Source organism: Elaeis guineensis, chromosome 5 (genome assembly GCF_000442705.2).
Source record: "Elaeis guineensis isolate ETL-2024a chromosome 5, EG11, whole genome shotgun sequence".
NCBI lineage: Eukaryota > Viridiplantae > Streptophyta > Magnoliopsida > Arecales > Arecaceae > Elaeis > Elaeis guineensis.
In genome coordinates this window covers 15244831-15254656 of record NC_025997.2, presented here as the reverse complement: position 1 = coordinate 15254656, position 9826 = coordinate 15244831, and positions in this window count along the sequence as shown.

Sequence of the window (9826 nt, the reverse complement as noted above, 5' to 3'; positions counted from 1 at the left end):
ATTATCTGCGTACAGGGGCTCGGGTGCACGCAGTGCAGGTATGATTTCTCCCCTCCGTCACGTTCGTCCGCCTGCCCCGTCCTCGTTCTCTCTCTTTCCGCTTCTTCTAGCGCCTCCCGCGTTCATGGTTTCCCTTCTCTTCTATCCCCTTCCTCCTCTTCCTCCCCCCTTCGTGCCACCGCTACCATAGCCAACCTCGAGGGCCTTTTCGCGGCCCTTGACCACGCCGGCGGCAACGACCAGACAGAGTCTAGGAGGGGGATCGAGGCGCCGGAGATATCTTTGTTGAATCGGATAATTGCAAGGAACGCCGCTTCCTGATCCACTCGACGCACGATGGGAGAGTGGAGTGGGCGGAAGAAAAGGTCAGATGGAGGAGGAGACAGATCTAGGTTTTTTTCTTTAAAAAAAAAAAAAAACATTAGTAGAGACCTCGATTTTTTTTTTAAAAAAAATCAACGAAACTAACGGAGAGAAGTCGCCGTTTCGCGTCACGCCAGCACGGAAAGAAGTGAGGCTTGGTCAGATACATGGCGTGGACGAATAACAATCCCGTAACGGAGGATCCGAACTCAGCGAGCAAAACAAAGGTGTGGTTGGGTCCGGATTGGGGCGCTGACGCATTAATAACGGCGAGTGGATACGGTTGGCACTAAAGAGAAGAAGGGAACCACACCGATCTTTTTCGCCTCGCTACCAACCTGGTCCATCCCTCCCTTAATTAATCAGCTGTTCATGTTCCACGCCTATTAGTTACGCCCCACGTTCAAAACCTTCTCGTCTCCTTCTAGAGCCATGCACGTGGCACGCCATGATTCGTGATTAATAGCACGAATAATGAAGTCGAGCGTGTAGCACTTTTTGTGGCTCGGCGACATAAAGTTGCGCTGGGTTGCGGACGAAACCGGCGTCTACTTTGGTTCTCTGTCCGTGGATGGAAGCTGCTCCGAGAATTACAGCGGGAGAGCGAAAAACATGGCTACTGTTTCGAGGGTAATTTCGTCTTTCAGAAAATAATAACGCAGCGAACAAAGATATAAAGCCAATCGGAGCAGTCTAAAGATGGAATTAGGGGATCAGCTGCGAGGGAACTGGTTTTTGGTTGGGTCGATTGTGTGTTTGACATGAGGTGAGATACAGCGGAAGCAGAAAGTGGGGTGGGACATCGGACCAGGAGCTGTACAACCGGAGCCGAGAAATCCCGGCTTTCCCGCCGTAGTGACGCAGAGGATTGCATGTGGTTACGTGTTTGTTGAAATTACGACCATCGCCCCGATAATTCTGTTACGAGGACATATTTGTCACCTCACCTCCACTGTCCATCGCCGAGTGAGAAGTACACTGTATGCGTGTGCAGTACACTGTACATGCACTCCAGGGAATCACGGGCTTTTGGTTTTGGAGGTGGTCTAACTAATGTATGGGATCGTTACAACCTTGCTGCCCCACAGGTGATGATGCAGGTTGCATGGTCAAAAGCACCAACCTACTCCAAATGTAAGTGCATCGCGCACGTCATGCGCGAGGTTCAGTCTAAAATTTGTTAAAAGATTCGACAAATCAGAACCATATCATGCTGATAGGGAGTTCATCCTACCATGTCCTCCCATCCAAAATAAAATGCAAGGATGGCTTGCCCTTTGTGCATGGTTATAGGTTGGCCCATAGGACTAGCCATTTGGAACATGAGCAATTTTTTGTGCACCGTCTGTGGTGCAGAAAAGCATGCATCGCATGGTGATTGGATCACATGGAGTTGGGTTTTTTTTTTTTTACAAAAAAATTTATTTTAAAAAATAAGATCCAACCTGCGGAGTCCAGTGAAAACAAGATTGGTCCTTAGGGCTAGCCATTTGGGACATGAGCAATTCTTTGTACACCACGTGCGGTGATTGGATCACACACGAGTCGATCCTTTTTTATGCACAAAGAATTTTGCTTTGGAATATAAGGTCCAACCCGCAGAGTCCAATGAATGCAAGATTGGGCTCTTTCCAGCTAAGACATACTTCATTTCTGTAGGCTTGGTCTGAAAATACCATAAAAATTATGAATTAGGTTAATATAACAAATAAAGTCATGGACCACTTCTACAGAGTGGATTAGACAAAAAATCTAGAAATAGTTTTGAAATGTGACGACTTGAATCCAACAAGAAGGAAAAAAGACATGCTTAGATATGTTTTTTCTCCTTATAGGATTCCAGTTAGGTGGCCCACTCCAACGATATTTTTAGGTACTCTACGAATGCAAGATATTTTTAGGATTCCATGAATCCAACAAGATTTTTTGCTTAATCTTGTGCAAAGATCCAAACATGCCTTAAGACCAATGCAAAAATATTTATGCCAAAATTTGATATATATACTGGGGAGTCGGATTTGTCTAAATCATCCAAATTGAATGAGTCAAAGTGAAACATTTTAATAGGTTTTACTATCTTGTTGATATATTAGGGATACTTCTGTTTGATCAAACTTATTAATTTCTCCGAACACATACCCAGTCAAATATAATTCATACTCTATTCAAGACGCATGCTGGATGATAGTGATTGAATTTCATCTATAATTTAGTTTGTTGGCTAACCAAGTCAATATCAATAAGTATAATAAGAAAATAAATGAGAAATATTCCGTTGGAAATATTGATGGATCTTACTAGAGATGACTCCAAAGATTATATTCAATGATATTTGGATTTTCTTTTTGGGTCTAAAAAAAAAAAATCATGTTTGGTTTGATTTAAGCATTCTAACTCCTTGATGGATCCCCTCCTAATGGTGTTGCTTCCAAGCTTTGCTAGTGAGGATCCTCCTTGACTAGATGGGAACATGTTTTAAAGTTGTGTAGAATCTACTTAAATAAAGATGTTAGTTATGAAATCATCATTCATAGGTCGTATTTGATTTTTTTTGGGTTTAATATCCATAAACGCTTCAATTTTTAAGGCTTGTGCTCATAGTGTTTACTTCATCATTTTGTTTACATTTCCCATATATCTTAACTAACTCAAGCTAGCAACGTACTTGTCAAATGCTGCATGGAATCAGTTATGTTGGGCTTGGGCTACTTAGTGCCCAACACCAGCCCACAGCTCTCGTTTCTAAACCCTACCTGGCTTTCTTTGAGTCTGGTCTTAAGGACAACGGCAAAAAAAAAAAAAAAAAAAAAAAGGACATATCAGTGATGATTGATGTCTTCTGTGCTTTGATCCAAACTAAAATGCAGTCTTTCCTTTCTCTTTTCATGCAAAGTTTCTCAATCATCAATAATATTCAAATCGCACAGGGCTACAAAACCATCAGTAAGCTTACATCGATCTGTTGTCTTTCAATGCATGGGCAATCATGAGAAGTGATCAGTTTCGCTTTTTATCCACGGAACTCAACATGTCTTTACAATCCTTTGCTCCAGAACATCTTTTTACTCGATCGTTATTCATATTTTTCAGGATACAAAAAAATGAAAAGCCCCATTCTCAGATGCCTGATCCATTGATTTGATTTCATCTAGCTTAGCTTGAGCTCATTCTTCTCCTAGTGCAACAATGGAACATAATCTGTGATAATATAGTTGTCATATCAGTAGCATTCTGACCCCTTCTGCAGATCTCCTTGCACCAACACCACGCATGATGAGATAGAACGCTCGGGCTCACCATCCCTTCTCACGCATCAACCGATGCTCCTTTGACTTCATTTCTGATCAAATATTTTTAAAATAAACAATGGTCAATATTTATCTTGAACCAACTATATAAGTGCCTCTAAAGTAAGGAAATTAGGGAGATACAAGCACAAAATACCAGTAGTTACAGTACTCTATCTTGAAAACATGGTGCTATAATTTTTAATGTAGTGGTATTCCGCTTTATAGCCTTTTCCATGACTTGTGATGGTAGGCTTTATGCTGGGCCGGCATGGGTTGTGTTAGTTGACGCTTTAATGGGTTATGAACTGATTAATATATGGTTGAGAAAGAGGAGAATGTGATGTCAATTTTATTATTATATATAATAGATGGCGTCAATATTGTAATCAAAAAGCATATGTAAGGTATTATTCACTTTGACTTTGACCGTTTTCAATTTTAGTAGATCTTGGCCATTTAGAGCTAGCCTCATGGTTTTGTCCTTTAGAAAAGATCTTATGTGGAAGAAAAAATGTCAATCCATATAAGCCATATTCTTTCTTAACTCATAATCGATATGGAACTAAAGATACCGTCCTTCTATAACAGTAATAAATAAGAATATTAATTAACAAGTGCTGCAGACGAGCTGACGAATTAAGCTTAAAGAAAAAAAAAAGGAATACTAATAGAGTAGAGACTTTTCTACTAAGTTGATATCCAAGTTTCCAGTGAGATACGCCAGAATCTTTTGAGAGAGTAGTGTAACTGCTATATATTTTGCATTATCCATCTGGTCTACTTAGTCAAAAAATAAAAAAGAAGAACTTGAATTATTGATAAATTGGTTGTGAACTTCCGATCATACTAATTGCTATGAAACTAGGAATCTACTTGTTGCATTCTTTGTTCTCGTTTGAGATTTCTCGCACGCGCGCGCGTGTTTGGGGGTGGGGGGGGGGGGGGCCAATAGTACTGCCAACTGGATGGAGCTTTACGTGGCCAATCAACATCATGGGATTCTAGGACACGTCTTCCTGCTCCATTATTCAATATTTTATTTGCTGAGAAAATTCTTTGGGATGTATGTATACTCATTTGATTTAATTTAATCATTTTATCCAAAAAAAAAAAGAAGAGAAAACTAGGGTCCACCAAAGGAGATGCTCAAGCAAGAGACAAACCAATCTGACATTCAGAACCATATTTTCCATAACAATTTGGAGATTAATTGGATCGTGCCATCTCGAACTAGGTCAATTGGACTGTTAATCTATGCGCGCTGCGTTAAAAAAATTACTCAGCAAACTCGCCCAGGTTTTTTTTGGACCAATCCCTTTGCTTCAATGTGGCGCACTCCATAATGCCGGCTGAAACGAAGCAATGAGAAATTGAGAATACATCACAACGGCTAAGTGATATTTTTAGCATTTTTGATTAAAAAAATGGAGTAGCTAGACTAGAAAATTGCTACTTTTGGCATACCATGTGGGAATTAACTTGTCTTGCTTTCAAGGATATATCAATTCTCTCAGCCAGATCTATCCTGCGGAAGATGCATCTCCAGGGTTAGAAGCAGCAAAAGGATCACCAACACTCTTCAATTTTAATGATCGTGTACTATATATTCCATGCCATCACTTGTTCATAAAAATTAAGAGGCCTTTCCAATGTTCAAAAGAAAGTGATAGAGCCATCCAAGCATTGCCATCCCTTTGGTGACACAAACCTTCCATGCATGCAGTAAAGCATCGATCAGTCACAGAAACCTTGGATTTCAGTTCACTGTCGCGATCTTCAAATAAGTAGCTAACAGAGATCGAAGCCTAAAAATTAACTTCTTTATTCTAAGATGTTACAATCATATCCTCACATGCAATCATTCCCTAAGAAGATGCCATCAGTGTGTATTCTAATGCTTCAGGATCTCTATAGCCAGTTATTCTCTCCATATTGACCACGGTTCAACCCACTTCACTGAGCGTATTGGTGTTGAGCCACTTCAAGAGTTCCCTATCCAATTCAGCCTCCAGTTCGGCGTCTCTGTCCATCTTTGTCTAATTCAATCACGTAACATCCTTTTTGTTTTCGGTAAACTCACGCAACATTTTCCAAGTATATATATATAGGAGGCTTTGCTATCAACATTACGTAATTGAACAAGATAGAACTGAAGTTCCACCGCCTTTTCAAATCTTTTTATTACTGGGTCCAACCCAATGGATGGTGTGCGGTGAATGGGACAACTAGATACAAAAAGTTGAAAACCAAGTGGGGAGGATTCAGACTCCACTCCCATGAATATTGTAGCTGCTAATATAAATATTATGGAACTAGAAGAATAACCTTAAGAAGTGTTATATGTACCTAATCTTTGATGTTGGTCATATATAGCACCAAATTGCCGCATATAGTGTGATCATATATATTAATCCTTTCACTGAATTTTGAACATTCCAAGGCCCAAATATTCTCAAATTTCCCTTTCCATTTTCTTCTGAACTTTTACACCTTCAGAGAGAAGAATGGGAGAGAAAAAAAAAGAACGGGAGAGAAAGTAAATATTTTTTTTTAGTTAGAAATTTTTTTATAAAAAAAAAAAAAAGAGAAACAGAGAGAATGTAAATCCTCTCAAATCTATCATTTTTTTTTCTCTAAATCGAGTGAATTTGGAGAGAAAAGCATTGAGAGTTAGTAATTTTTTTATAATTTCCATTTTATCCCTTTAATGATGAAGAATAAAATTAATATTATATTTCAATCTTACAACTTATTTCAAGCCTTCTGCCTAAGCCTCCTATCCGATTGAGACTCTTGTGGATGGAAAAAATCAACGAAAGCAAAAGAAAAAATGAAAAAAATAAAAAATAAGATCTTTTCTTAGTTTCTTTCCTAGGTTTATTGGGTTCTTTTAAAGGATATAATAGTAAAAGAAGGTTGCAATATTTCTTTTCTTTTCCTTTATTCTTTACTTCCAATCAAAAAAAAAAATTATTTTCTTTTCTTTTTTTAAACTTTCAATCAAGAGGAAAGAAATATACTTTCTTTCTTCTTTTTTTTTTCTCTCTCTTTATTTTTTTTTTTTTTCCCCAAACTCCCAACTAAGGTGTTAGCCCTTCGAATAAAATAAGCATTAAGCATTTACGAACAACTATAAAGTTATTTTCAAAAAAAAGGGGCAAAAGATTGTGTTTCGACATCAATAACTTCCTAAATATACCAAAATGATATCTAAATCAACATTTAAACATGTTTAATAATCACATGAAGTCAACCAAGCTGGAAGCTCCTTCAAAACACCTCTCTAGCACGCTTTGTCCACATATTGTAAGCATTTATTGAGAGGAGTATGACCAAGAGAAAAGTTTGATTTCTTTTACTTGCCCGGGCTGTTCAAATGTCTTTATCATCACCTTGCACAAAATGAGAAGCCAAGTGATCGAAGGCTTCTACTGGAGACCTGACGGAACTTACAACAGCCGGGTGTTTGGGTTTCCACTGACCGCCACCATGCGGCAAATGCCGTTGTTCTGGCACCACATGGTATGAGCCACAATTTTGGTATTTGTTATACACACACACACACACACACACACACACTTTGGGATTCAAATGCCTCCAACAATGTCACATTTACAGTAACCCAATAATATCGTGATACCTTAGTGAGACTCAAAGCTTCATGGTAAGTTTCAAAATCAACCATTATATATAGGTTATTGGATATTTTGCATGGTAGGAAGCAAATAACCCAATAACTACTGCTTTTCTAGCCATGTACCATGGGATGCAAAAGGCTATAGGTTGCAATAATTTACTTTTTCCATATAGTTCATCTATTGATTAGAGCAAGGCAGCACAAGTATATATCCTTTGAGCAATTGTGATCCTCTATTCAAGTATATGCACATGCAGATCCTTTGATGGTGCATCTTGCTTGAAAATTTATGGCATTTCGAAATGGTAAGGAAAAACATCAGAAGTAAAAGAGAATCTTGTGATGCATTAGGACTGGCTGGCTCGATTATTCATGAATGATGAATGTAAGCACTTCCATTTACCTTGTGACGAGCTCATAGTACACCCCTCACTATTTTAGTTACAAGAACATGCCAAAGCTAAAAATGTTGAAGTATCACTTCTTCTTTTTCTTTTCTTTTTTTTTTTTTTCTGCCGACATATATTATTTTCTAATTATTTTTATTACTCCTACGTCCTCATGTTGCGACTTTCTTACTATTACAAGTCTAGATTCTATTGGCCCCTCGTATTGGAATAGAATTTGCTATGCGAATACAGCATTCGATTGACCATATGACATAACCTTAAAATTATACAAGATCTAAATAATAAATAAATTCATAAAAATATAAAAAATATATAAAAATTCAATCATATTTATCAAATCGAATCCATCGTTATTGAATAAGATTCACAAGATTGAAATATTTATTTAGTATCAAAAAATTAACTAACTAATGACTCCGTCTCTCGAACTCCATATCCAAACTTGAATGATGCTACACATCCCGTAATGCTGAAGGAAAAAGAGCGTGAGCTTACAACCCAGTAAAAATCTCCCATACTTACACCAGCATGAATATAAAATATTTTTGAGTTAATATTTAGTCGATAAAAGAGTAATAAAATTTATAAACTAATAATTTGAATAATATTCAACATATCAATATATATGCTATAAAATATACATGTATAAATTATGCCAACATACACATCAAGTCTACTTGTATAGCTATTTAGTTGCATATATATCACCATACAGAAGCCTCGAGATGAATGTCACTTATATATCATCTAACCAACAATTTTATTCAACAATATTTTAGTAAAATTATTTTTTATTATTTGTTAACATAGTTAGATTGTGATAACATTATCACTTCGGCACTGGATTAGATCTGCTCACACTCTAGCCAGTGACAGACCAAATGCACACCATGTTTCCATCGATGGTTGGTAATCATATATCAGCCTATAGCTGACATCATAAATATCATATTTCACATGTACTGAACTAGTCTATATATCTTTTAGTTAAACATAAATCATCATCTTTATTTGATTTTAACATTGGATTAATCACAATCATGCTCCAACCTATAGCAAGCCAAATACACGTCATACTTTCGTCCATAATCAGCAACCATAAATCATATCTCAGCCCACAGTTGAGACACCAAATTTCACATGTGACCTACTAGTCGACATGCTCTCCTTCTTTTCTACTCTATAATTATATAAATTAATGTTTGTTTTTCTGATATTTTACTACTTACAACCATGCTCCAACCCGTGGTAGGTTAAACATAATACTGCATCCCAGCTTAAGGCTGACCTAGTATATACACCACATTTCTTATATTAGCAATCAATCCAAACACTGTTCATGCCCCATCCATATTATTAAAATCATTATCTGATTTTCGGTATTAGATTAGTCACAGACATGCTTTAGCCCATGGCAAGTCAAAAATAATGCCGCACCCAATCCGAGGCTAACCCAGCATACCATATTTCTTGCATCACTGACTAATCCGAATACCGCCCATAACTCATCAATTATGTGAAATCATATTTTTTTTATTCAACATAATATCTATAATTAAGATAAATTAATCATGAACCATGCAACATCAATTCATCGAGAATAATGTACAAACTGGTATATAAATAAAACACACAATCATGCTGGTATAGTTATAGATAATATTTTCTATAATATATAGATAATTGTATTAGAGAATCCTTACTCTACTAATGATAGTCCAAATACAGCAAGCATCGATTTGCTCCTCGATCTACGAACTCAGAGATAAAATATTTGACTTAACGTCATCTTGCCCTGATAATTGCTCATCTATAGAGTCTGTCCACACTATAAAATTCATAATAAATATCAGGATCCTTGGTGAAAAATTATAGAAACTTAGATAAGTGGTTATACGGTACTAGCCAAAGATGTTGATCATACAATACTAGTCTGAGACTCCTCCTAGGTTAGTCCAAATCCACAAGACATCCCGGATCTGCCACTAGTCCATAAGATCTCTAGAGAAAGAAAGAAAGAGACTAGAGAGAAAAAGAGTATAATAGAGAGAAAAGATAGGAGAGAGAAAAAGAGAAGAAATAATCTCTTCCTTTTTTTTTATTTCTTTTCTCTCTCATTTTTTTTC